Below are 7,054 nucleotides of genomic sequence, written 5' to 3'. Positions count from 1 at the left end.
GAGAGAGAGAGAGAGAGAGAGAGAGAGAGAGAGAGAGAGAGAGAAATGACAATACCAGCCAGAAGGCAAGATTTATTGAGAATTTAAAAAGCAAGATGGATTTTCAGGGATTGAGTCTTAATTCTTCTAGGAAAGGAACTTTTAGCTCTGTGATATTAACCAGTCTAATATGGGGCTTATTTCACCAAAGTTAATTGTCAAACAGAATTCCAAAGCCTCAGATGGAAACAGCACCAGCCACTGGGTTTGGCAGAGTTTTCTGGTCTGTTTCCAGAGTAGGCCCAGAAGTGAGAGTCTGAGATTTCTGAATCCCTCAAGTAACCCCTGTAATCTTTTTCGGCTGCTTTATGCAGATTAAATGAGGGCTCTGCCCATAATTCCTTCGGTCCATCTTCTTCCTTTGTTTTCTCACCATCCTTCCTTTAAACAGTCAGGGTGTGGGTATTGAAACTGGGTCCATCACTTTGTCATTCAGTTGCTGATATTTTCAGGGGCCAAGAATTACTCCTATCTCTTCCTTTTGTTGTAGGTTCACCTCCCTCTCCCTAGCAGCTGGAGAGGGAGCCTCACTTACCATCAAATTCCTAGTGTTTGAAAGAACTGGCTGGCCCACGGAGATGAGTTTCCAATATCTAATTCAGCTGAACAAGGTCTGCCATCAGCTCTGATTCTCCTTCCTGTAAACCAGGAAATGGCCTCCCCATTCATTAGGAGACAGAATTGATTCTCATTTCTACCTGGTTATTCCACCCACTCTGCTAGCATGTTCAGTCGAATATCTCAATTCCCTTTATGTCATCCCTCGGGACTAGTTAAAAACCACGGGCATCCTTGGATAGCTTGTGCAAAGTGAAAGCAAGGCAGAGAGGAGACCAATGCTCATTATTAAAGGGACATTAAATGTAGCTGGTGGAATCAGTGATTTTTTTTAATAGCCATCTGATCTTGATAGGGATCTTTACAATCTGGAGAATCTCAGCTTTCTGCCCCCGCTTATGTTATGATGAGACTGGTCTATTATATCTTAACTAGTAAGTCAATAAGCATTTTAACAGGCACTGTACTAAACATCAAAGATTCCAAGAAAAGCAAAGGACAGTCCCTGCCCTCAAGGAGCTCCCCATCTAATGGGGGAGACTGTGTAAGAACAATTATGGACAAGCAAGATACCTCCAGGATAAAAAAGGAAATAATCACTAGAGAGAAGGCACTCCACCTTCCACCTTTCTTTAGTGTTTAATCAACAAATAAGGAGACAATGAATGCTAAGGATTAGAGAATTTTGAACTTCTCAGAATTACAGCAGTTAGAGTGCTTGGCCTGGAGTCAGGAAGCCTTGAATTCAAATCCTATCTTCTATACTTTCTAGTGGTGTCATTTAAATGCTGTCTGCTTCACTTTCCTCATCTATATAATGGGAACATCTACCTGGTGATTGTAAGGATCAAATGAAATGATACATGTAAAGCATTTCAAAAACCTTAAATGCTAGCTATTTACTATTATTGTTGTTATTAAGAACTAAAAGGAAACTGAGAGATTATCTTCTCCATCCCCTCATTTTCCAGATGAGAAAAATGAGGACCAGGCAGATAATTTGCTTGCTCAAGGTCACCTGAGCAGCAAGTGGCAAGACCAGGATCAAACCCAGGCTTACTGACACTGTGTCCTCTCTGTGTGCTGGCATCTTTGTAGGACTTCAGCAACATCAGATTAATAAAGGAGCGCCCCACTTGATAACACAGTATATCTTTCCATCAAATTTACTTGGGATGAAGAATGCCAGGGCTAATCAAGAATGGTTCTCAAATATGTCTAATTGTTTCTAGGGTACACTAGTCAACACCCAAAGTACCAAAATGTGTCCTTTCCAAAGTCAGATAACTCGATTGCAAGTTGAGATGGGAAGAGAAATGAAAGAAGGAAATGAGGAAGGTCAAAGAGCTCTCAGGAAATCTCTGAAGGTCTCAGGACTCTGGGATGGGTATGACGGGTATATTCTGTGGGGATGAAGGCCGTCATGCACAATGCCAAAAGTGCGAGGGGATGGAAAGGATAATATTATAAGTTGTAATATACTTCATACCATACTTCACACTGTCTTGTTTCATCCTCCTTTTTTAATTCACCCCTAATAACTTGATGGATGAAAAGTTAGATCAAAAATAACTTGTTCTTTTTTTGAAATTTATTAAAAATTCAAAGATTAAACATTGAAAGAAAGGAACATTTCCATAAAAAAAGGCAGAACACAAAATGAGAGTAGTCCAAAACCATCTCTGTTGACCCCTGTTTGCTTTTAATGATAATGATGATAATAGGTGCTAACATTTAGGTAATTCTTACTACATGCCAAGTACTATGCTAAACTCTTTATAACCCTCATCTCATTTTACCCTCATAACAACCCTGGGACATTAAGGCTATTACTATCCCCATTTTACAGATGAGGAAACTGACACAAACATGAGTTAAGTGACTTGCCCAGGGCTACACAGTCAGTAAGTATCTGAGGCCGGATTTGAACTCCATTCTTCCTGACTCCAGGTGTAGCCTCTAGCAACTGTGCCATACAGATTTTCTAAAAGTATAGAATATGTAATATCTTTTAAGCTCCGTAACACTGCCCTCTGTTAAACTTCTTGAAAAAAAAATGTTGTTGTTCAGTTGTTTGCATCATGTCTGACTCTTCATCACACCATCTGGGATTTTATTGGCAGAGATACTGGAGTGGTTTGCAATTTCCTTCTCTAGATCGTTGTACAGATGAGGAAACTGAGGCAAGCAGAGTTAAATGACTTTCCTAGGGTCACATAGCTAGTAAGTGTCTGAGATCAGATTTGAACTCAGGTCTTCCTAACTTCCTGACTCTGCCTATTGTGCCACCTAGAGATCTTCAAAAAAAGGTTCTATATCCTCAATTCCTCCATTTTTTCACTATCGACTTTCTCATCAAACCCTTGGAAGATGATGTCCTCCCCCATTGCTCTGCTGACACTGCAGTGAGCAATGACCTCCAAATATCACCAGATCCAATGGCCTTTTTTTGGTCATTATTCTCTTTTATATTTCTATAGCTTTACATACTGATGATCACTCCCTTTTACTGTGCAATCTCTCTCTCTTAGAAATGGGACATAATCCTTGGTTGTTCTTCTCTGACTATTCCTGACATATCTTTTACATCCACTCCTTAACCTCTTCTCCATTAAAGTTCACTTAGATAAGTACTCTTAATTTATTGATGAGGAAAAGAAGACTCTGAGAGGTTATCTTGTCCCTGTGGGAAGTAAGGAAGTGGCAAAGCGGGGCTGTGAGGTCAGGTCTTGTAGTTCAAAGTCCAGTTTTCTTTCACTGTAAGATGTTAAGCTGACTTTTCCACCTGGGTGAGTCTCACACATATAAGGGGAGGAGAAGCATCATTTAGTGAGCAAAGGAAAACACTAGAGACAAATGAGAAGACTGTTCTGACATTGGGTGTTGCAGCTGAATCATGGGATGACAGTCTTGGAGATAGAAGAAGCCTCGCAGGATTATATAGTCCAACCCAGTAATTTTAGAGATGAAGGAAACTGGGGCCCAGAGAGGCAAATTAACTTGCCCAAGGCCAAATAGGTAGGAACTAGCAGAACTAGACCTTGAAACCAAGTCCCCTTGAAACCGACTCCAAGTACACTGATTTTTCATCTGAGTTGCCATGACCTGCAGAAATTCTGCCTGATTTTCTGGAGGACATCCTGCTTTCTGACAGTGAGAGATTGACTACACGCCCTAGTTTAATAGGAGCTTTGCTTTTCCTTCCTTCCCTTCTTCAGCACTACTAGTCCCCTGTCTTCTTCTTTTTCTTCATTATCATCTTCTCCCTCATCTTCTTCATTGTCATTGGCATCATGATGTCATTGTCATCATGTCCTGGACAATATGGAGTTCACAGCAGTTAGATGAAATGAAGTCCTTTTCCTATAGGTTTTTTAAACCATCTTGGGAGGATTTTATGGCTCCCCCAAGATGTTGGAACAGAGCCAGGCATTCATTCCACCAGAAACTTGTAACCTCAGATTGACGTATCCAAAACTAGAAGACTGATTAGCACACAGAGTGCTTGAATTTGGCTCCCCTACCAAGTAGTCATCGTGTCTGACATGACATTTCATATTTCAGTCAGACATCATGAAATAAATGTCTTTATAAAGTGCTCACTATGTGTCTGGCACCATACTAAGCTGTAAGGATACAAAAACAAATAAGCAAGACATTACCTGCCCTCAAAAGCTTATGTTCTAATGAGAAAAGAAAACACACAAGGGCGACTAGAAGCTGGTTGTGTGCATGCCTTCATGGTGTGGAAATGGTTAGGAAGATGGATATGGAGGCTTGGTTTCAGACAAGAGGAGTCAGAAACTCCCCTATTAGAGCCCAGGGCCTTGGTTGGAGTGCTGGTGGGAGGAGGATGCACAGTATGGTCAGAGTTCAGGTAGTTTTCTTTGGAAATGAATGGGAATAAAACAAAATAACATTTGGTAGCTAAGCAATGACTGGGTCATGCCTTCATACTATGAGAGTTGTACCCCTCTTTTATTCTCCAGTAGCCAATAACAATCTCTTGGGAAACTTCACATTTGCCGAGATTTCCTAGAATAAGACCTAGGAATAACATGGTACAGTGGGAAGAACAATGGACTTTGAAATTCAAGGCAACCCTGAGCGACCTTGTGCTAATCACTTCATTTCCAAGGTTATCATTTATACCTATTATATATAACTCTCTCCTCTCTCTCCCTCCTTCTCTCTCTCTCTTCTCTTTCTCTCCTTTGTCTCTGTCTCTCCTTCTTTCTCTCTCTTCTTTCTCTCTCTTCTCTCTCTCCTCTCCCTCTCTCTCCTCTCCCTCCCTCCCTCTCTCTCTCCCTCTCTCTCTCTCTACTCTCTCTCTCTCGGTCTCTGTGAGAGAGACCCATTGACCCTCTGATCAATAAAGAAATCCTGTGAACTGATTTTCCATTCATGTGAAAAATTTGCACTAAGCCACTACCATTTCTGAACTGGTACCCCATAATAGTAGTTTAATCATAATCTCTCAACTCTGTCCCCTTTAACAAAAAATGTACATTTTCAGGGAAACCATTATAGCGTGACTTTGAAAAAGAACAAAGCTATCGAGGCCATATAAAACTAACAGATTTAGAGTCAGAAGGAATCTTAGGAGCTAGCTGGTTAAACCTCCATATTTTGCAGATGAGTAAACTGAGTCCCAGAGGGATGCAGTAAGATGCCCAAAGTTATAAATGAATAGAGAGTGACTGAACTGGGAAATGAACCTAGGTCCTCTAATTCCAGGGTTAGTTACAACATGATCATCAAAACCATGACCTTGGCCGTATTAATACAGTGTTATAATAAGCTGAGTTATTTATCTCCTTATGTGGGGGGAAGGGAATAAGTATTTATATAGCATTTAGTATTAGCCAGGCACTGTGCTTTACAAATATTCTCTCATTTGATTCTCACAGGTACTCTTTTTATCTCCATTTTATAGCTGAGAAAACTGAGACAAACAGAGGTTAAGCTACTTGCCTAGGGTCACACAGCTAGCAAGTAACTGAAACTGGATTTGAACCCAAATTTTCCTGATTTTGGGTCTAGCACTCTATCCACTGTGCTACCTGGCTCCCTAAAATCCTCATCCCTAAGCACATAGAGCCCATTGAATGTGCTAGTTCACTAATATTTGGTTAGGTTATCAAATTTAGTAATAGCTTCTGTATGTGCTATTGACATATATTCAATATATATATATTTATATATTCATATATTACATTCAATATATTGACTTATATTCAATTGATAACTATTTCATATTCAAATGGATAAATACAAATAGCAAGATTTATTTCAACTGTTATGCAAATACACTTGTCTTCACTAATACTGATTGGTGGTTAGACTGGAAAATGTGTTTCTTTTGTTTTCAAAAAACTGCATCAGATTAAGTAGAATCTTGAAAAGTTTCAGGCTGGTTCAAAGTATTAATAGGTGTCATCCAAAGCTCTTACTCTTCCCTGGCCTTTCTTTATTGAGTCAGTAGCCATGACAAGGGAAAATCTTTTCAAGATGTTTCCTTTGAAATGATCCATCTGGCAGGTGTTTTGGAAAGAATTTAGGAGGGTTAAGGGAGATATAGCTTTGGTATAAAGAAGTATTTTTTATTAAAATAGAAAAGATAAGGATGATAACAAAAGTGGGGGGTCTCATATCTTCCAAGCACTCCAGAAGGGAAGGAAGACTCTAGCACTCTGTCAATAGTTACCAACTGATTCAACACAGTACCAGAGCAGGGTAAGGTAAAGATAAATAGCCATCTTTGGTTTTCTTCCACAGATTATTTCTTACAATAGTGTAGGGATGACCCTAGGAAACTTGGTGAGGTGGGGTTCATCTTCCCCCAAGAATAGGACAGTTTTGACAATAAGACTTTTCTAGGAAGAGTTGGTCAGATTGTCATTTCTCATAGGTGCTCAAGAATAGGGCCAATGTGTAGAAGGTTTACCATAGAATGATAGGGAAGGTCATTGGGGCATGGAACCCATGGGGTCAGTAATTCTGAGCTCATCCCTGAATTGTGGCATCTACTCATCTTTGTCTATTTGTGAAGTCTAGGATTCAGGACCCTTCCTTTGGGACTAGGTGATTGATACAATGGGATTTATGTAGCATTTGGAATCTTGAACTGACAGGTACCCAAGAAGCACCAACTCATCTGATTATTATTTAATAGTGTGGGCCATTAGGAGATCATCAAGGATTTAAGATATACTCAAAGTTGCCAACTTTCCTTTTGAACCCTTGATCAGACAGACAGAAATGCTAGCCCCATCAGACAGCCTCCTCTGGGACTCTCTTGTTGGTTATTGATTGCCCTAGGAGAGAAAGAAATGTTATCCCCTCCCCTTTGATTAAAAGTGTCTAACAAAGGGGAACTGGAGACCACATTGGTTGGTATGATAATTGCCTACATTAAGAAGGCCTCTGCATTAAGGAGTACACGTTGCCAGGAATT

This window comes from Petaurus breviceps, unplaced genomic scaffold (genome assembly GCF_028583685.1).
Source record: "Petaurus breviceps papuanus isolate PSGF00001 unplaced genomic scaffold, PetGlider_PUasm1.0 178, whole genome shotgun sequence".
In the NCBI taxonomy this organism is placed as follows: Eukaryota; Metazoa; Chordata; class Mammalia; order Diprotodontia; family Petauridae; genus Petaurus; species Petaurus breviceps.
This window is presented reverse-complemented; position numbering follows the sequence as displayed.